Genomic DNA, 22,473 nt, shown 5'->3' with positions numbered 1-22,473 from the left:
TTTTAATAAAAGAAAAAAAATGTAATCTTAAGTTTTTTGTAAAGTTAAGTGTTACGATTTTGTTAATGTGTTTCATAAAGTTTAGTTTATGTTTCCTGACATTTTTAACGTGTTTCGTTAAGTTAAGTGTACGTACTACGTAACAAATTTTCTGCCGTTTGTCCTCCTCCTCTGTCGCCACTTTCGGAGATAGCCTCACTCGAAAGGTAAGGTTCCACATTTTACTACATACGTATGTATCGTATTTACTGTATACCATGTACACTAATACACTTTATTTACAGGTATATATTAGTAGTACGTATTAAGTTAGGTATTGAATGGTCCAAATTGTTGTATTTCATTGTTTATTGGTTAATTTAGCTTTATTATAAAATTTACTGGGGTGTTTTTGTAAGGCTTGGAACGAATTAGGCAATTTACATGTAAAATGCGGTTCAAGATACGAAAAGCTCAGGTTATAAAGGGCGCCTTGGAACGGATTAATTTCGTATGTCAAGGTACCACTTATACAACTCTGCAGATAATAATTTTCACATTTAAGAGCTTACTTTACTGGCAGGGAATTTAAAATAATTTAATTCTTGAAAATGACTAAAGTCAAGAAAACTAAACAATAATGTGTGACATGACTAAAGAGACTAATAACTAACAATTTGCTATAGCACAATAAAGAAAAATAAACTTTTATTACTCTTAAAATATAACATCACACTAGAAATGACTAAAAATGAACAGCAATGAATGATCAAATGACCTTAACTTACCTACAGGGATAATAGTATATTGCTCATGATACCAGCTACGACTAGAAAATGAAAATGAATTTTCTCATGATCCTGGTAAGGTCACCATTTTCTTATAAATGTCTTGTTCCCTCAGTATTAAATGTGAGGATGTTACTTTCTTGCACTCCTATAAAGGCGTTGTATGAGAGATCGAGGTTACAACAAACAAAATCTACAGCTGAAGGCCGATACGTATTTACATAAAACTCTTGAACTTTAGTTTAAATGAACTATATTTACATTTAAATTACATGAGCAGTAATTCACCTTGAGGGTGGCAGGGACTCGAATAGGTCCAGAAATAAATGTAGTTGCTGCAATCAACCGGAGCAAGTGGTTGGGAAAATGCTTCAACCACAGAGATAGATTTGTGCAGAGCAGTTATTTAACAAGGGCGTTGTACCCAAGGGTTCTCAAATTTCCTCTCACAACCAGGCACGGTATTTGTCTGAAAAGGGATTGCATTCTAGCATCAGTACTAAGGCGATGGACAAAGGGGAAAGCGTTAAACACTACTTTCTCTTAGTATTTCATATCAAATCTCACTCACAGGCGGCATAGAATGACTGGGAGCTTATACAGAAAAGAATACTACGGTGCTTGATTAACAAGGGGCTGTTTAATATCACTATCAGCATCACAAGGGAATTAATTACAGCAATGAGCCAAAATTGGGGAGTGAAAAGCTGAGCCAAGAAGGGGGGAAGTTGCCCTAAAAAGAATGAAACGAAATACAAACAAAGGCAAAAACGATCATTGACTGCACCCGAAATTACTCTCTACAGTACCTGGAAATCCGTGTTATTGTTGTCTTCTCATTTGCTGATCAGGGCAAACACTATGGAGGTAAAGGAACATGTGTGGGATCCCCAGAGGAGCAAAAGGGGGGTAGTGGTGTTTACGCTTCTGCAGGTGAGACTGTCTTGAGCTCTGGGATGCTCCTGAGAGGTTTCTGAGAGCAAATCCCAGTTGTCTCCTGGTTTTTATGTTCTCTGGCATCGAGATGCTCCACCTCTTCCAGGATACCTGTGGAAATTAATTCCAGGTAGCCAAATAGGGATAGAGGAGATGGCTTAGAGAGAACAGAGGCTTCCAGTTGAGAGGGGCAACTCGAGAATGAATGAAATATTATATAAAATTCCTTTCTAAAATGGGGTTACTTTGCTTAGTTCTGGCTTCTGAACAAAATATATATATATATATATATATATATATATATATATATATAGATATATATAATTATATATATAACATTACATACAGTGGTACCTCGAGATACAAAATTAATACGTTCCGAGGCGGCCTTCGTATAATGAGTTTTTCGTATCTTGGAACACATTTTACATGTAAAATGGCTAATCCGTTCCAAGCCCTCCAAAAACACCCCATTAAATTTCATAATAAAGCTAAACTGACCTATAAACAATGAAATACTACAACAATTTGGACCATTCAATACCTAAATTAAGAATAAAAATCCAAAACCTCTAAATAAAGTGTATATTAGTGTACAAGAAATATTATCACTGTAACGTAAAATGTGGAAGCTTACCTTTCGAGTGAGGCTATCTCTGATAGTGGCGGCAGAGGAGGAGGAGGACAAGCGGCAGATAACGTACATACATACGTACACTTAACTTTACGAAAACACATAAAAAATTTAAGGAGAACTATAAAACTAAAATTTACGAAACACCTTAACAAAACTGTAACACTTAACTTACAAAAATCTAGAAATTACATAAAAAAAATTTTTTTTTTTTTATTTTTAACTTTTTTTTACTTTTACGTAGGTTTTTTTTTTTTTTTTTTTATACAGAATTTCAACTTCATCACCACTTTCAACGTTCTGTTTTTCATCACTTGGTTCTTCCTTTTTGCTTTCAACTTTGTTTTTTATCACTTGGTTCTTCCTTTTTGCTTACTCCTGCTAATGCTGAAGGCCTCTTTAAAAAATAACGATCAAAGGAAGTTTGCTTCTGCCTACTTTTCACAATGTTCCTGAAACGACTCAGGCAAACGTCATCGAACTGCGCAAGCATACGACCTGTGTGAGCCTTTTCGGGGTGTCTTTTTTCGATAAACGATTGCACTTTATGAAAAGTGCCTAGAATATCCTTAATTTCTGCCGTTGTCATAGGGTCGTCCTCCTCCTCCTCGCCGCTGCTAAAGAACTCCTCTTGAACGACGTTATGTTGCATGGCCTCCAACTCCTTCAGGTCATCCGTCGTAAGCTCCTCTTGGTGCTCCTCAAGAAGGTCGTTGATGTTGTCCTCGTCGACGACCAGCCCCATGGACTTGCCGAGTGCAACGATCTCGTCAAGATCTGGTTCCAAAACAGTTTCGTGATCGTCAACTGTTTCTGACTCTGCAGCACCAGCTTCGCCCACGTCGAATCCCTCGAAGTCTCGGGCGGATACGGCATCAGGCCAGAGTTTCCTCCACGAGGAATTCAAGGTTCGCCTCGAAACCTCCTGCCAAGCTTGGTCAATGAGTCGGATGCAAATGACGATGTCGAAATGCTCCTTCCAAAACTGACGCAAGGTGAGGTTTGTGGTATCGGTGATGTCGAAACATCTCTTGAAAAGATGTTTCGTGTACAGCTTCTTAAAGTTCGCTATCACTTGCTGGTCCATGGGCTGGAGGAGAGGGGTGGTGTTGGGCGGAAGAAAAAGAATCTTAACGAAGGAATACTCCGCTAGGATATCTTCCTCGAGGCCAGGAGGGTGGGGAGGGGCATAATGATGGCATATCTACCGAAGACTTACAAATCTTAGAAGCAGAATTTAAACATATCAAACATCGGAAAACTACAATGCCAAGACGAGAGAATCTACAATCAACTTCGTGTCTCAGGCAATGGTGCTGATGGCACCATGAGTCTTAGCCTGATCGTACGGAGATGACCTTCAACCACGTGCATCGTTAATGAAATATATAAAGCCTGCACATTATATAATAGTGGCTTAATCATCGTATGTTGGATGTCATCAACAGCGTGGAACTTCGAGAACTTCCGCCGGACGTGTCTTCCGCAGAGGATCATCAACAACCCAGCGTAACGGAAAACAATCATTCTACAAACAAACAACGCACGATTTCAACGCAAGCTTAAGAACTGGGTCGCACGTGAGCGTTGACGGGAGAGACGAAGCCATGACATCATGAAAACACCAGAGACTTTTCCCCGTAAATATCAGCCAAGTACAACTTTTTATTGATTCGGTGTGTAACTTTGGGTGTTCCTCTTACACAGGTCGAGTGATCGGTGTTCCTGGCGTGAGTTACGAGACATCCTTAATCTTACTTTTCTTGCAGGAATTTATTTTCATCTTTTGGTTATTCGTCAACGCAGGCCTTTTATCTTTGTTTTTTGCCAACCCTTTTTTTTTCAGAGGTTCTCCTGAAATATTTGATCATATCTTGTCAGCTTAATTTTATCATTTTGGGGGATACATGTTTTTTTTCTGTGACACATTACCTATACATATATAGCATATGCGTTTACGCAGTGGACGTGTGTATTCGTAAAGATTTTTTGATAGGGTTGCTAAGTAGTGATAGGAAGAAACCCAAAACAAAGATGGCCAACCCCCCACCCAGTAACCCGGTGGTAACATTAGTTAGCGCTAGATCAGCAATTGTTCCCTTTCAAGGCTATGTTAGTGGATTTTTTACCTCAAGGGGTAGAATCTTGGATATCATCAGTGGATGCTCATTTAAAAGCAAAATGCATCACTGTGCTGTCCCTACAGCTACAAGAAACTAAAAGCTTAATTGACTTTGCAAAAGGGGACACGGGCTCCTACCTCAGAGAAGTTTCATTCCAAGAGGCAAATACATGGGATGAATTTAAATTTAAGTTACGCTCCGTATATGTCAGTGAGGAGGCCTGGGATGCGGTTTTATCCTTGAGGAATAATTTTAATTTAGTCTCTATGACTCATCTTAAGTTGGTAGATAGGGCAGCACTTATTGCAGATCAATTGAATGAATATCAGGAAAGTTTGAACAAGTCTACTTGCGTTACGGGGAAGGACATAACTGTAAAGGATTTTATTAGACTCGCATACCTAACCTTCATAACAGCTATGTTACCGGAAGCCTTGGTACAGTGTTTTGGTGAAGAGCTATTGCCAGATAGCACGGAATTGGAGATTTACAAACAAATTAAGAAACATATGACTAAATGTAAAGACCTAGATCCTTCACTCGTTCAAGGTTTTGCAAAGAATCAAAGTAAATCATAGCAAGTAAATATAGTTAATAGTAACGCAGAGGGATAATGAAATTTTCATTATTAAAATGAAGTTTTATTGTATACTTACCGAACAATTATAGAGCCGTGATTTCCACGAGCGGCAGGATACTAAATTCAAATTTAGCGCGTCGGCGTCGCCAACACTGGTGGTGATGACGTCATCTCCCTCCACTCGCGGGAGAACCAGGTACAACTGCCCAGGTGAATCCAATTCTTTCTGCCCGTCCGTCCACCTAAGGGGAGGAGGGTGGGTATAATCATAATTGTTCGGTAAGTATACAATAAAACTTCATTTTAATAATGAAAATTTCATTTTTATTGTAGTGTCTTACCGAACAATTATAGAGCTGATTACACATTTATGGGAAGGTGGGATTCAGTGGACCACTAGTATTTTTAAATGGTTACATTTATTGCAATACCAGTAAACACTCAAGGTGTCTGTTGTACCTTACCTTGTAAGAGAGCTACAGCAGACTGTTACTGCCTCTGGTCGGTGCTCTTCTTACTATTGTAGAGGAATTGGAATTTGACCAAAGTTAGCCTCTACAGGAGTGGAATCCTTCCGTAGTTCAAGCGAGTCAAGGCTGACTGACGGAGGATAGTAACAACAAAGATTGCCCTTGCCCTGGGCTAAGACCAGAAATTCAATCACACAAAACATTTGTCACCAACACCAGATTTAAAAACATATATACCCAACCATTGTATAATCTGACCTAACAGACTGGTGAGTATCCCAGGTACTCAGTACCCCCAGCTTCCCTTGAACTCGACAACCTATTCAAGGTGAAAAGTTAGCATAGAGGTGACGACCCCTGTGCCGTTTCTCCCAACACCATGCCAGAAACCGCCACCGGACCTAACGTTTTACAATTCTCGAAAACCGTTTCTATCTCTTTGAGATAATGACTCGCAAAACCGAATTCGATCTCCAGAACGTGCTCTGAAGAATCGAAGCTAAAGATAAATTCATTCTGAATGCTAAAGAAGTTGCCACTGCTCTAACCTCGTGAGCTTTAACTCTCAGAACGGAAAGATTGTCGTTCTCGGACTGCGGAGTGAGCTTCCCTGATAAGCTCTCTAATAAAGAACGATATAGCATTCTTAGAAAGAGGACGAGAGGGATTTTGAACCGAGGTCCAGAGCTTAGAAGATTGTCCTCTAATACCTTTAGTGGCAAACAGATACTGCTTAATAGCCCTGACTGGACATAAGAGCCTTTCTTCCTCCTCATGTCCAACCAAATCAGATAAGTTCCTTACCACAAAACTCCTCGGCCAAGGATTAGAAGGATTCTCATTTTTGGCTAGAAAGGTCAAAGATACCGAAAATACAGCATTGCCTTGAGAGAAACCGACTCTTTTGTCTATAGCGTGCAATTCGCTGACACGCTTAGCAGAAGCTAGTGCAATAAGAAAAAGTGCCTTCTTAGTCAAGTTCCTGAGTGAAGCCGACTTCAAAGGCTCAAACGGTGGCCCCATGAGGAACTTAAGCACCACATCTAAGTTCCAAGCCACTGTATCTTGCGGGAGCTTAGTGGTTTTGAAAGACCTAATGAGGTCCGACAGATCTGAATTGGAGGAAATATCCAAACCTCGATGTCGAAAAACCGAAGAGAGCATGGCTCTATATCCTCTGATCGTCGAAGGAGCCAGTTTCTTAGAGTTCCTAAGAAATAGAAGAAAATCTGCTATTTCTGTTAAAGAGGTCGCAGAAGTAGAGACTTTAGCACTTCTACACCACTCTCTGAAGATTCTCCACTTCCCTTGATAGAGTTTGTTAGAAGACTCTCTCCTACAACGAGCGATAGCTTCTGCAGCTCTTCTTGAAAATCCTTTCGCTCTGACAAGATTCCGGACAGTCTGAACCCTGTCAGAGCTAGAGCGGACAAGTTTTGGTGGAACCTCTTGAAGTGAGGTTGTTTGAGAAGCCACTTCTCTGGAGGAAGAAGTCTGGGGAAGTCTACTAACAACTGGAGAAGGTCCGGGAACCACTCTTTCCTGGGCCAAAAGGGAGCGATTAACGTTAGTGTTACATTGCTGTGCGACATGAACTTGTTCAGCACCTCTCTTATTAGACCGAACGGAGGGAATGCATAAGCTTCCAGACCCGACCAATCCAACAGCATTGCGTCCACCGACCAAGCTAGAGGATCTGGGACTGGAGAACAAAAGAGAGGAAGACGGTTGTTCCTTGATGTCGCGAACAGGTCTATTGACGGTCGTCCCCGAAGGCGCCAAAGTTTCTGACAAATCTTGTTGTCCAAAGTCCACTCCAGAGGTAACACTTGCTGTTGACGACTTAACTCGTCCGCCAGGACGTTTATCTTTCCCGGAACAAATCTCGGGACTAGCTGAACCTTCGCTTCGTTTGACCACAGGAGGAGATCCTTGGCTACTTCGTACAGAGAGAAAGACTGAGTCCCCCCCTGTTTCCGCACGTACGAGAGAGCCGTGGAGTTGTCGGAATGCACTGCCACTACTCGACCTTCTACTAAGCTCCGAAACTGTCTGAGCCCCAAGAAAATTGCTAACAGTTCCTTTACATTTATGTGGAACTTCTTCTCCTTCTCCGACCAAGCTCCTGAAGTCCGTTGATTTCCCAGTAGGGCTCCCCAACCTGTGTCCGATGCGTCGGAAAAGAACTGTAGGTTCGGGAGGATGGGTCGTAAATCTAACCCTTCTTCCAACCTTGCTCGAGAGAGCCACCACCTTAGGTCCTCTTTTATTTGATCTGTGACAGGAAAGGTAATCGAGTCTGGTTGTGTCTTCCTGCACCAAGAGGCTCTCAGGAAAAACTGCAGAGGTCTCATGTGCAGTCTTCCCAACGTCACAAATTTCTCCACTGACGTCAATTTGCCCAGGAGCCTCATCCACTGATTGGCAGAACTTACCTTTTTGTCCAAGAACTCCTGAACTGTCTCCAGACAGCCTTGAACCCTCTTCGGGACAGAAAAGCCCGAAAAACTTGAGCATTCAGAATCATCCCCAAATAAAGGATGCTCTGAGATGGAACCAACTGGGACTTCTGTTTGTTGACCAGAATTCCTAACTTTCTGGCAAGATCCAGAGTTGTTCCAAGGTCCTTCATGCACCGACTCTCTGATTCCGACCGGAGAAGCCAATCGTCCAGATAGAGGGAGATTCTTACTCCTAATATGTGCAGCCAGCTTCCTATCGGGGATAGAACCCTGGTGAAAACTTGAGGATCGGTCGCTAGTCCGAAGCAAAGCGCCCGAAACTGAAACACCTTGCCTTCGAACATGAACCTCAGGTACTTCCGAGATTCGCGATGTATCGGAATGTGAAAATAAGCGTCTTGCATGTCCAGAGAGACCATCCAATCCCCCTGTCTGATGGACTCCAGAACCGACCGAGTGGTCTCCATATGAAATTTTGTTTTCTGGACATGCAAGTTCAGGGCGCTCACATCCAAAACCGGCCTCCAGCCCCCTGATGACTTGGGAACTACAAAAAGGCGATTGTAAAAGCCTGGAGGAAAATCCCCTTCTATCTGTTCTATCGCTTCTTTGAGAACAAGCGCTTCCACTTCTGCGGCTAGCGCCAGAAATTTGTCTGAGCCCGGAGAGTATGCCTGGAATGGAATTGGCACAGGTGAGAGCGAGGGAGGTGAAACGAGAGGAATACGATAGCCGAACTTGAGTACTTGCACTACCCAGGCTTCTGCTCCTCTGTTTTCCCATTCCTCCCAAAACAGAGCCAGCCTGGCTCCCACTGGTGCATGAAGAACCGAGCTTTCATTTGGAAGGTTTGTTAACCTTGGCCGAGGCCTTAGACTGAGTCGCAAATTCGACTTCGGCCGAAAGAAGCGCTTGGGTTTTCTCTCGAAAAGGCACTTGGGCCAGAGGAGAAACCGAAGGAACAGTCTCCACAGGAGCTTTAGGTCTCTTAGTAGACTGTGCCAGTAAATCCGAAGTAGATTTCTTATCTAGCGCAGACGAAATTGACAACACTACATCGTCTGGAAAGAGGTTATCTTTCACAAAAGGAGCAAACAAGAGAGCAGACTTCTGTTGGGAAAAGTAACCCTTTTAGAAGCAAAGGAGCACCAAAGTTGCCTTTTCTTAAGGGTACCAAAGGCGATGAGCGAAGCTAACTCATCACATCCATCCCTAATGGATTTGTCCGCACAGGACAGAACACCAATCCAATCCTCCGCTAACTCCTGAGAAAGAGGAAGGACAGTCTTCGATCTTGGCCGCTAAAGCGCCAATAGTCCAATCAAGGAAGCTAAAGACTTCCAAAAGTTTAAATTGATTCTTTACAACGTGGTCCAACTCAGGCGCTGTAAAGAAAACTTTCGCTGCGGCGAAAGCAGATCTTCTAGAGGAGTCGATTAAACTGGAGAAGTCTCCCTGGGAGGAGGCAGAAAACTCCCAGAGAAGGAGCTTCCCAGTTACATAAAACCTATACCTCTTACGAAGCAACTTAGAGGGAGGGTAAGCAAAAAGAGCCTTCCCTAAGTCTCTTTTCATAGACATCCATTTCTCAGTCTCTTTCAACAAATGTCTAACCGCTTTAGATAGAACAAGTTTTGGGAGGAGAGGGTCTGAAGTTTTCCTCCTCATCAAAAAAGTCGAAGTTGGGGAGCGCGGAGCCGCTTTCTCAAAATAATCTGGATTAAGATACCAGAAGAAATCTAAGGAGACGTGAATAACACGAGAGGTGATGTGAATCCTCCTCCTCTACTTCTTCTTCATTCTCCGATACCGCCGAAGAAGTAGACGGAACTACAACCGGATCTGAAGGTTTCGAACCACCCTTGGACTCATTCATCCAGTTGGTTAACATCTCTAACTGCTTGCGCAAAGGCGCCAGAGACGAATCAAAAACAGTTAACGTAGGCTTGGAAGAGCCTAAATGTTCAGCAGGAGGCGGAAAAACTACTTGCGCCTCGCTCGGAGCCGCCGAAATTCGAGGCGAAACAGGCGCATCAGGCGTAACAGACGAAAAAGCGCCTAAAGAAACACCCTTAGAACTGCTAGCTACAGCACTAAAACCACAATCTTTACTAGTAGATGGAGCCGAAAAAGGCACAGATTGAGGCGACGAAACGAGCCGCTAACGCCGCGGCGCAACCCTACTCTCAGGCTCCTTATACCGCTTGACTGGAGGAGGCGAAGAATCGGCGCCTGAACGCCTCTTTAAGGACGCGAAACAGGCGAATCTCGCCAAGAGCGCCGCGCGACCGGAGACGAATCGCTTGAATCATTCGAAAGGCGTCTGACTGCAACACCTTTCCAACGCTTAACCGAGCCCTGTTGAGGCGCAACAGGCTCAACAAGAGAGGCGCCTGTCTGTGGGCAAATCCCGATCGACTCCCTTGGACTTCCGGTATGTCTTCTCCCCGGTGCGGGGGAGCTGGACAGTGACCTTTGTCTAGGAGACGTGTCAGGACAGACAGACGCACCCTCAACTACACTCTTACCAAAAGCCGCTTTCTCCAAAAACGTCTTAACTGAATTACCAAGTTGCAAAACCGTATTCGCTAGTACCGAAAATTTCTGATAATAACCTCGATTCCTGACTGGCAATGGTGTCGGAAGAAACTACACGGGAAGTCGGAGAAGTGGGATTAGTAGGAGGAATAGGAGGTGTAGTTAAAGGAGACATAACAATTTGAGGAGAAACAGAAGAACAGATGCATCGCAAGACGAAGCAGAGCTAAGTCTACTTTCCCTAAGCGTTGCTTTTCTAATTCTGTCTTTAGCTAATTTCTCCGAGTATGAACTAAAAAACTTCCATTGAGAATCAGTCCAATCACTACACTCGTTACATGTTCGATCTGCTGAACAAACCTGTCCCCTACACTTAACACATTTAGTGTGAGAATCATACTCTAACTTGGATAATCTAGTTTTACATCCTGAGATGCAAAACCTAACTCCCGACGGACTAGAATCCGACATGGCAACGCCTAAATAAAAAGCAAAATAACAACAACGCCAAAAAAGAGTACTTCACCAATTCCGAAGATCAAATCCACAAGAAAAAAAAGCGAAGCAAAGTCATCCAACCGCACCGACCACCGATGTTCACCAGACGCCGGCAGGAAAAGAATTGGATTCACCTGGGCAGTTGTACCTGGTTCTCCCGCGAGTGGAGGGAGATGACGTCATCACCACCAGTGTTGGCGACGCCGACGCGCTAAATTTGAATTTAGTATCCTGCCGCTCGTGGAAATCACGGCTCTATAATTGTTCGGTAAGACACTACAATAAAAACTTGTTTTAATTGTAAGAGATCAGGTTACATGATCGCAGATTGTCATACACGCTATTGTTCAATTCATAATAGCTCAAGTCATGCTTATGCTCGATGTTTTTCATGCAATCAGCAGCAAGGTAACGCTTAAAATACACAGAACGTTGCCAAGGATAATAAAAAGAATTCACATTATCACAAAAAGAAACAAGTAAACAGTAACTCTGCCCAGAATAAGAAACAAACAAATCGGGGTCCAGGGAACTCGGTTCCTGGTGCGTCTAGCCAAAACAAAGTAAATAAAATTTTCCGAGTGTCCAAAGCAAAGAAAATACCATGTAGTAATTAACTCCAGCGGGGGGGGAGAGAGAGTGATGTTGGGTTGTCTGTATCAACATCTTTTGAATTAAAAAATAAATTTAATCATCTAGAATTATGTGAAACAGAATTTTCCTATGAATCACACGACCACATCCAAAAAATCAGTAAAAGTTCCCATAGATTTTTATCGAATTCACACTATCATCAGTAATGATGAATTACATCCTACTTTGCATGCCGTAAATTTAGAATATCAGCCATTTACATTGTTTTTTATTCCAGTAGTCCATGTAATATCATGGACTTACGGATTCATCACCTGTTATTTTTTAACTTCCCTATTGAGAGGTCTGGAGTGCGACTTTCAGGCATTGGCAATAACGAGCTAAATGTAGTAGGCGTAACTCAAATTCAGTATAAGGTGGGTAAGCGCACGCTTACTGACACATTTATAGTTTACAACACATTGAGATGTATCCAGTTGTAATTGTAGGATATCCCTCCATGTGCATTCAGAATATTATCCTAGCCCCTGCCAAAAATGGCGTGTTTATTAAAGGAAAATTCTATAAATCTTCGAACACATTAAAATCCGTTTTGGACAAAAACGAGACAGACAATTGAACAGTAACTTACATTGAAGAACCAATCACTTGTCTCATGAAACAGGACATTGTCCAAGCGACCCAACAGGATTCTTCCACACCCGTAATTGCAGCTTGCATGCAAACTCTCGAGCCAAATGCACCCTCGAATGTTTCAGTGCATGTCAAGAAAGCCCTGCAGGGGTCTGAACTTTTAATCCTTCCAGACACTCTGAAAATTAACGGACTTTCCGCGACACAAGCATTATACACTGTTGAGTCACAACAACAGGTTAACATTGAAGTCTGTAACCATTTGAATACCAATCTAGTAATCCACAAAAATCAACATATCACGGATATGGAAGTGTATAAATATCGCATTCTTACCGTTGCTGAAATTAATCACGCTCAACCCCTTGTCGACAAATCCCTCTTACAATCTAAAGTAAAATCAATAAAGACATTCAAGAAGGGGAGATCCAGCAGAAATTTTCTTATCTTTTAACTAAATATCATGATGTTTTCTCCACTAGCGAGGGATCTCTAGGGAAAACGCATGTCATTGAACACCAAATACGGTTAAAGGACAAGCATAAAACTATATTTACGTACCTTCGTATGGACTCCCAATGAAATTTCAGAATGAGATAAACAACAAAGTAGATAAGATGTTAGGAGGAGGAGTCATTTGAAAATCGAATAGCCCTCACAATTTTCCCTTAATTGTAGTACCCAAAATAGATCAGACTTGGCAAATTTGCATAGATTTCCGTCGCTTAAACAAGGATATGATTCCTGCTCGTTTTCCAGTGCCATGTACCGACGATATCTTATCATTGTTAGGACAGAACAAATATTTCACCAGCTTGGACTTACTTAAAGGCTTTCACCAGATACCCTTAGCTAAAGAGAGTATCCCATACACCGCCTTCAGCACAGCCAGGGGACACTATGAATTTTTACATATGCCTTTCGGTTTACGTTGCGCCCCAATTACATTCACCAGAATGATTAATATAGTGTTTGGCAATTTATTGGGTGATACCTTCATACCTATATGGACGATCTTGTAATCTTTTCTAATACCTTAGAGGAACATTTGTATAAACTAGAGCTGGTGCTACAGAGACTAAGGCAACACAATCTAAGAGTAAAAATATCAAAGTGAGTTTTTTAAAACAGAACTAGTCTATTTAGGTTTTACGGTGTCTAGTCAAGGTCTTAAGGTAGTCCATGATAAGGTGTCGGCTATCCGTAACTTTCCGGTACCTACTAATGTAAAGGGGATACAGCAATTTTTGGAGTGTAGTGGGTACTACAGAAGGTTCGTACGCAACTATTCAATCATAGCAGCTCCTTTAACGGATCTTACAAAGAAGGGCATAGCTTTTATATGGTCTGAAACACATCAACAGGTGTTCGATACCTTGAAAGAGAAATTGTGCAGTTCACCTATCTTAAACTTCACTGATTTCAGTAAGGAATTCTTTATCGCAACTGACGCCTCAGACCAAAGGGTGGGAGGGGTACTACTTCAGCGATATGATAAACAGTTCTTTCCTATAGCTTTTTATTCACATAAACTGAAGCCCTCTGAAAGCAAATATGCAGTAATAGACAAGGAAGGGCTAGGTATCGCTAACTCACTAGTAAATTTTAAGTTCATAATCTATGGCTACCCTGTTAAGGTCCTTACTGACCATAAGCCCCTCACCGAGTTCTTCAAAGTCTTTAATCACAGTCCCAAAAGAACTTGGTGGCATATGATCATTCAGGCCTTTGGAGCCAAGATAGGATATACCTACCTGGGAAAGTAAATATCATCGCTGACGCATTATCCCGGAACCCTGCGCCATCCTGTATGGAACCATTAGCTGAACTAGAAGAAAAAGCTACATCCGCGCTCATTGGTAAAACAGTATCTGAACAAGAAAATTCATTAATCCAAACGATAGCGCACATTGAAGACCCGGGTTGGAGTCCTGAACGAGTACAGACTGAACAAAGGAAAGATCAGCAGCTAAGAAAAATAATTGATGCCTTGAACGGATATCCTAAGGAAAAAGAATATCTAAAGTATGCGCAGCAGAATTATATAATCAAAGATAATATTCTGTGTAGGTCCGTGACAAGGAAAACCCGAAGCAAACCGCAGGTGACTAACGACCAGGTAGTAGTGCCAATCTCTCTTATGCCAATCGTCCTAAACTGTTTGCTCTCCTATGATTTGTAAACGAAATTGTATCTCAGACTCCACCTTCCACTCTTAGCTTAAACACCTATTCAAACCTTGCATCTATCCAGTGATGTAGCTAGTAAAATATAACACATTTTATACTATGAGTTCAACGACTTAACCTCCACACCAGAAAGAAGCTATTGAACGAAACTTAGAAAATAGCATCACAGTCAATGAGACTTAGCTAAGGAGTGGTGTTTAACAACTGACGTCTGCTATGCAGATCTAAAGAACAACCCGGTGCCTCGTTGGTAAATAAACACGATGACACCTCAACATACATATATATACTGGTAGCCTCGATTACGGGCAGGGTTCCATTCCTGGGGGCTTGTCAGTAACTGAAGATCATGCTAACTGAAATTCAAATGGCTACAGGTGCCACAATCCACTTTACAGTACCCTAGGCTGGTTAACAATGCCTTATGGTGTCACGGCCAGATATTTTGAACCTATGTAATAACTCTTAAATGAAAACGTGGAATTCCATTTGCCTAATACTTAACTTTGGTCTGCGCGGTAATTCTAAAAAATTTCAATGTCAGGTTGATAACCCTTTGGCCTAAAGAGAGAGAGAGAGAGAGAGAGAGAGAGAGAGAGAGAGAGAGAGAGAGAGAGAGAGAGAGAGAGAGAGAGAGAGAAGCACCTTTTTCAGAATGCTAACGTTTCCTCCATCTTTTTTTGTATATTATATCTTCTAGTTAAGTAAGTTAAAAAAGCAAATGAGAATTATAAACGTGCTGTCATTAACGTTATAATCGTTGCTTAAACGCTAAAGCCATAAACAAAAAACAGTGGTTTTGCTGCCAAGAACCGAAATCAATGGACAGCAGCAATGTTTTATGTGCACTTCAGCCATTGTACAATGAGTAAAAAAAATACCGTAGTTATCTTACAAATGATAAGTAGAATAAGATTTATATATCTTTAATTATACCTTTATTCGTAATGGAGAAAATATCGACAAGGAAATATAGTACTGCTAAATTTAAGCTGCAGTTGTAACTGAAGCTGAGAAAACAGTTCACACTTAATGACTATAATTATCATGCATCAGCAACATGGATGAAACTCGACCACAAATAAGTGGAGAAACAAGTATTTTAATAAAATAAAAAAAAATACGGGGCATGAAAGAACACATTTTACTATTGTTTTCACGCTGATAAAAGATAGATACATAACGCTCATATTGTGATGAAATAGGTTAAAAATAGCTTAAGGAATATATTGAATTAAAAATACATGCTCCCGGTGCCATCTATTAATGAAAAAAATAACTATCTGGTTCACAACAAGTATTAAACAACCAAATCTACTTCACAAGACGTATTTAAGCCATATTTCGACTTTAAAATATTGCATATAAGGAAAAATACCCTTCTCCCATGTAAATAGAGCCTCTACTTACATGGGACTAAATAAGAGCGAGAAAAACCACTCTGAATTGAGTTAAATACGGCGAAATAATTACGCCCACCCTCAGCTGATTTTTCCTAACCAAAAAATTTATCGATTTGTCTGGATTTTATAATACATATGAGACTACATACAGTATTATTAGATTAGATTCAGTGAAGTAAAGCCTAAATTTTAAAAAGAGCCAAGGAAAAGATGCACATTGAATATTTTACGAGGGATACGAGGGTCTCAGAGCTTAGGCTTAGGCCACCGATAACCAGACAACAGACCCATCTATTAACAAAAATAAAACTAACTAAATCTAGTACACAAGAAATATTAGAGTCACATTTCGACTTCAAAACACTTCATATAACGAAAAATAACCTTGTCTCATATAAATAGTTCCTAGAGATTAATTTACTCTAAAGAGAAGCAAGAAAATCGCTCTGAATTGAGTTAAATACGGCGAAATAAACTTACCTCTGCCCTCAGCTGATTTTTTCAAACCAAAACATTGATCACTGTATTTTGTAATACAATAGTAATATGAGACTACATAATATAGTATTATTGGATACAAGGAAGTAAAGCATAACTTTTTAAAAGCACTAAGGAAAAGATGCATATTTGTTATGTTTGTCCTATAAACCCTACAGAGGGTAAACCCCAATTATGAAAATTACACAGGCTACTGGATAAGCGGAATAAAACTAAAACGCTGGTAACATATCTCAACAGTAACGGGGGGTTTGTATATCGTGTAAGAATAAAATTGCACTGTAATAACAGACCTAAAAAATAAAACTATCTTTTCTCTCTGACTTACCTACCTGTATTGCCCAAACTGGTTGCTACAGCAAGCCCTTCTTAAAACTAGCAAAGAAGTTTACAAGCCGCCTCCTCTTCATGCTCTTCCTCTCCCTTCTCAAGCATGACAACCTCACATAAGTTAACATGGAACCAATCACTGGGAATCTATCAATCAACTCCTGCAGGGAATGTGGTTGCTTTTCATGTGCAAGTACCATTAGTTTGCAATGACCCCCACCAGAAACATTAGCAAATAGCAATGCAGATATGTGTTGGTTAGAAACCTTTCAACCAGGTATATAAATTCTTTTCCTGCTTCTCAACCCAGGTTTTACTTGCCCTCAAACAAGTCCTTTCTCATCAGGTCTTGCAACAGCTGATGAAATTCTTCTATTCCATTTATGGAAACATCCAGAGCTTTGCCAAGAGTTTTGTTGTTAAAAAGCCTATGCCAATGTTCGAACCAAAACAGACAACCTACAGCTGCAGGCCTTGTTGAACAAAACCAGATCAAGGTCAACGTTCAAGGTCCTCATAACTGCATTTACCATTGCCTTGCAGACCTGACTCTTGGATGTCTTCTAACCAAAGTCACTAGCGTACTTCTTTAGCTTGCCATTGACCCTCTCATATATTGCATGCAATGCAGAACAAACAGAACCTGTGAAAGCCGTGTTGCAGTGAAGGTGCTACAATAGGCAAACACTCATAAATTATTCAACAAGCTTACAAAACACAATTGCTAGCCCATCCATGCACCCTCTACCATACACAATTGAGCTGATGAGATATACAGCAGACCTCCTGTGGCTGTATGTATTTGCGTTCTCGACATTCGTGGATTTCTCTACGGACCATATCTAATCATTATTCGTAGGAAATTTGCATATTTGCAGTATTTTTCTAAGATAAAGATCCACAAATTACGGTATTTTCATATCAACTTCATAATTCAATGCGCTTTTAGTGATAGGAATACTAAAAAAACTAGGTATGAGCATTTTTAGTGGTTATTTCTTGAGTTTGAACTGACAAAATATGCAGTTTTTAGCACTTTCACAGAGGTTCTAACTATTTACAGATTCTAGCCATTTGCAGGTTGGGGGGGGGGGGGGTCTAGCGCACATCCCTGAGAATACAGGGGTCCACTGTACATATCAGCCAATAAAAGGCTATAAACAAAGTGATGTTTCATGAATGTGATAAATGCCGGTGCTTTCAAGCCAATAACAATCATAAAAGCTCTTCCTCTCTCTTTTGCATTATCAACTTTATTGCATTTTCATCATTTTATGCAGTGAAAATTATGAGAAAATACAAAGACCTAAATATATTGAGAATAGTGTAGATTAAAAAAAAAGGGAAGGACTGCTTGATAGGTACTGCAATGTATGTAGGGGAGTTAGCTGGTGCAATACATACTGAATGCTTCTCTCTCTCTTTTGTACTGTGCATGATTACACTATCATATTACAAGTTAATGTCCTTCATTAATGCAAAAAAAATCAATCATTTACCAAATTACATCATTAACCAAATTATCATGTTACAAGTTAACGTCCCTAATGTCAAGAACAAAAATGTAAAAAATCATTAAGCAAAAGCTATTTTTGACAATTGCAAAAGCTCTCAAGAAGTCAAATGACCGCCTACCCCTCCCCACGTGAAAAGTCATCCTCAGCCACCCATCCTTCCAACAGTCCTTTCTCAGCCTGTTTTTGCCTGTGATCAGAATTATTCAAACTTCTCTCTACCTGGGCAGCATTGCCAACCCCCTCCCATCCCATCCAAGCTCCAACCCTGGAAATTCCTTCCCCAGCCTAACGCTGCCACTCTTTCTCAGCCACTCATTCCTAGGCCATCCTTGGCAATCTGCAACTCGCTCAATCTTTCAGCAAAAGTGTCTAGTAGGTAGGTAGTACTATGCCTTCAGACTTTTACCTAGCCTAAGCATCTTGGGTTTTGCAGTGACTAGCCTATTGGGGTGCTACCTATTGCTGCTGACCTAACTCCCTTCATCATCACTCTCAGCCTCGGGTCACATTCAGTAACTCTGCAGTGTCTAGTTACCTACCTAGGCTAGCCTATATTTTGCTGTTCAGTCACACCTACCTATCACCTTGAAGGATAACACTACCTAATAAAAGAATGCCAAACTCCTTCTACCAATTAGCCTATCCCGTCACAGTTCCCATATTATGGTGGGAAGGGATCTATTGGCTTTATAAATAGGAGTGATTGAAATACTTAGTGTTAGTAATACCTAAAATATAAAATTTACTCACTGTTCTCTTCGCAATTGTTTTCTCGTTTTACTGGAAGCTTGGTTTACAACATACTTCTGACTTGGCATCTTGTCTCGGCTACAGCCGAAATTAAATTAATTCCTCTTAAAGCACTATAATTTGTTCCTCTTTCTAAATGAAATGGCAACATAGAGTTATTGGGCAGAGTATCTATACTCTGTTTTTTTTCCATCTGTCCATCCGCCTGTGGTGTTTGCGCATGGTAACACTGCGTCCCGGGCTTTAAATAATATCCTATTTCGAATATTAACGGTGTAATTCGCATACAGTAAGTTACGTTATGTGTAAGTTTTAGGTAAATAAAAGGATATCTGGGTGTACATTTCCAACTGAAAGGTTTTTTTAATACTTTACTGTATGCGAATTACACCGTTAATATTCGAAATAGGATATTATTTAAAGCCCGGGACGCAGTGTTACCATGTGCAAACACCACAGGCAGATGGACAGTTGGAAAAAAAAATATAGTTGGCAGAAGTCACAGAGGTAACCATAGGACTCTTCTCTAAGGTGGTGACAGACGGGCAGACACACTCAGACAGTCTCCACTCTGGACATATTTTGAAAAGTGTTGAGGGATTGGTTAAGTTATTTAAGTAGTGTGTTATTGGTTTGTTGCTGATTATTGTTGGGTTTAATATTGGTTGCTTAGGAGTTGTTGTGCTGTGAGGTTTTTGTTGAGTTGTATATGAGTTCCTGTTGGATTATATGTGAGTTGTTGTGGTTGAGGGTTGTTGTTGGTGTTGTTAGTGGGTGTGTGTGTGGCTTTTATTGTGTTGTTTTTTTTGTGTTGGTAATTGTTTGTGCATTGGTCTTTTGTTGTGCTGTTGAGTTTTTGTTGTTATATGTGAGGTTGTGGTCGTGTTCCTTGTTTGTTGTTGAGTTGTGGGGTTGTGGTCTTTGGGTGTTGTGTTGTTGGGTTGTGGATGTGTTCCTGTTTTGTTGTTGTGTTTCTTTTTGTTGTTTTGTTGTGGGCTGTGGTTCTGGTTGATATCTCTGTGACCTCGACTGGCAGACAGCACAGCATAGCCCTGGAGTATCTGGAGTTGGTAAGTACGTTTTTTTTTTTTTTTTTTGTAGCTATAGGTAAATTGTCCTGCATGTATTTTGTTGTGTAAAGAGGAAAGTGTGACAGAGGGTGAGTTTGGCAGCTGGATTGATTAGGTTTATGGTGGGGTGGGGGGATTCGCCATTGTTTTTTTTTTGTTTTTAAGCTTGTGATCCCACACCACATTATTTTTTGGCGCCCGAACAGGGACTGTTGGTGCGGCAGCTGCAGGGCAATTGGGGTAGTGAGTTGTGTGATTGGTAGAGAAAGTGAGGATGAAAGAATTGAAGGAGATAGAGAGGCTGAGGATGGCGAGGGAAGCTAAGGAAAGGTTGGAAGTGGAGAATGAGAGTTTAAGGGTAGAGTGTGAGGAGCTGAAGAGTGAGTTAGAGGAAATGAGAGGAATGCTAAGGAATGCGAAAGTGGAAATGAAAGAGGTGAAAGGAACGGAAGAGAGAATGGTTGAGAAAATGGACAAAAAATTCGGGGTAATGATGAATGCAGTGCAAGAGATGATGCAAAATGATGAAGGGATTCATGGGAGAGAGAGCTGTAGGAGGTAGGCCTACTGGGTCCTCTTGTGATGGGCCAGGAGTGGTAAAGGAAGCGAAAGAGCGAGTGGATGAGAGTACGAGTGATGAAGGTGATTTGGTTGTGATAGGTAAGGGAAAGAAGGGGAAGACACAGGATAAGGATATACCTGAGGACGAGAATAAGAAGGGGGCTGAGGAAAAGAAGACTAAGGGAAAGAAGGTTAGTAAGGGTGACAGACAGGATGAGACTAGGCTGGAATACATTGGGGAAAGGGCTGAGAGTGATTTAGATAGCGGTGAGTGGAAACAGGTAGGTAGAAAGAAGGGTAAGTAGAGCGTAGTCAAGAGTATGGACGTTAGTATGGAAGTGGATTTGCTGTATTCGGGCGATGGAAAGAAGGGTCAGAATGGAAGTTGTGAAAGTGAGAGTGAGAGTGAGCAAGAAGTACGAAAGGCTGTGTATATGAGAGAGGTACCCCGATGTGCACAATGCGAGGAATATGGTAGTGGGGACATAGCGGACTTTTTTAAGGAATATGAGAGGTATTGTGAGGCAAGGTATGGGGATAACAAGAGAGTTAGGTAGCTTTTTGACGGGATTTTTGTTGAGTACGTATGGGGTAATGATGAGTGTGGGGAATGTGCCGCATGAGAGTGTGAAAGCCAGGATTGTAGAACAGGCAAAGAGGATAAAGAGTAGGGTTAGGTATAGGAGAAAGCAAGATTTTGAAGAGGCAAGAATGAATGTTGGTGAGTCGTTGTTAATGTATGTCTGTAGGTTAGAAACATTAGCCAGGAAAAAGTTTGGGGACGAAGGGATAAATGAGTGTAAGGAGTTAGTGCGAAAGCTGTTGGCGACTATACCAGAGACTTTATATGAGTTCATAAATCTGAAACGTAAGGAGAAAATGCGATGGACAAATGAAAGGTTGACGTGGAATGACATTTTAGAATTAGTAGAAGATCACGAGCTAGATAGGTGTATGAAAGAGAGTAGGAGTGTTAGTGTTAGGACTGAAGTAGCTGAGGTTGTACCAGAGTTTAAAAGCTATAGGAAGGCAGTTCAGGAAGGGCCGTGGCGAATGGCAGAGTGGTCGATAGCAGCGTTAGGGCAGGTAACGTGAATGTAGTTAGCCCAAAAAGATATAGGAGTGCGAGTGTTGGAAGAGTAGGGTCAGTTATTCGTGATCTAGGAGAGCAGTGTTATAGATGTGGTAAGCCAGGACACAGGAAGAATGAATGTCAGTGGGCAAACGGGGGATTTAGGGAGCGAGTGTAAGAAAGATAGGGATATTAAATGTTATAGGTGTGGACAGGCAGGGCACATAGCTAGTGGATGTTGGGGTACCCGTATGAACCTGGTTTGCGGTAACTGCAGGAAGAACGGGCATTATGCTAGGATGTGTAAAGAGCAGCGTGCATAGTGTGTAGAATGTAGAATGGAAGGTCACGTGGCGAGTGTGTGTAGGCGAAAGAGGATGAGTCAGGCTGGGAATTTGGGAAACTAAGTGAAAAGGGGATTCAGTTGGGTGGGTCCTCTAGTATGCGACAGTATGTTCGGGAGAATGCGATGAGTGAGTGGTTGAGGGTGAATAAATGTGAGCCAAGCATCAGTGAGCAAATGGGTCTGGAAGATCAGCAGTTGGTGTTGGTTGAGTATGGAAGAAAGCGGAAGAAGGTAAGGAAAGGAAATGAAAGAGAGAAACGTGAACTGCATGATAGAGGGGTTAGTGTTAGGGTAAAAATGGTGGATAAGGCGTGTAATACAGATGACTTTGAGGGGAGGATTGATACATATAGCGTGTGGGGGTTTGAATTGTCAGGGTTTAGTGAAGTTTCACCAGGAAGGGAATCAGATGGTAAGGATGTAGTTGGCAGTATGAATGAGTCTCTTCAGGAGTTTGGCAGGAGTGTAAATGAGGTAAGTGATTTGGTGGCAGAGTTACGAG

Source organism: Macrobrachium nipponense, chromosome 5 (genome assembly GCF_015104395.2).
Source record: "Macrobrachium nipponense isolate FS-2020 chromosome 5, ASM1510439v2, whole genome shotgun sequence".
NCBI lineage: Eukaryota > Metazoa > Arthropoda > Malacostraca > Decapoda > Palaemonidae > Macrobrachium > Macrobrachium nipponense.
This window is presented reverse-complemented; position numbering follows the sequence as displayed.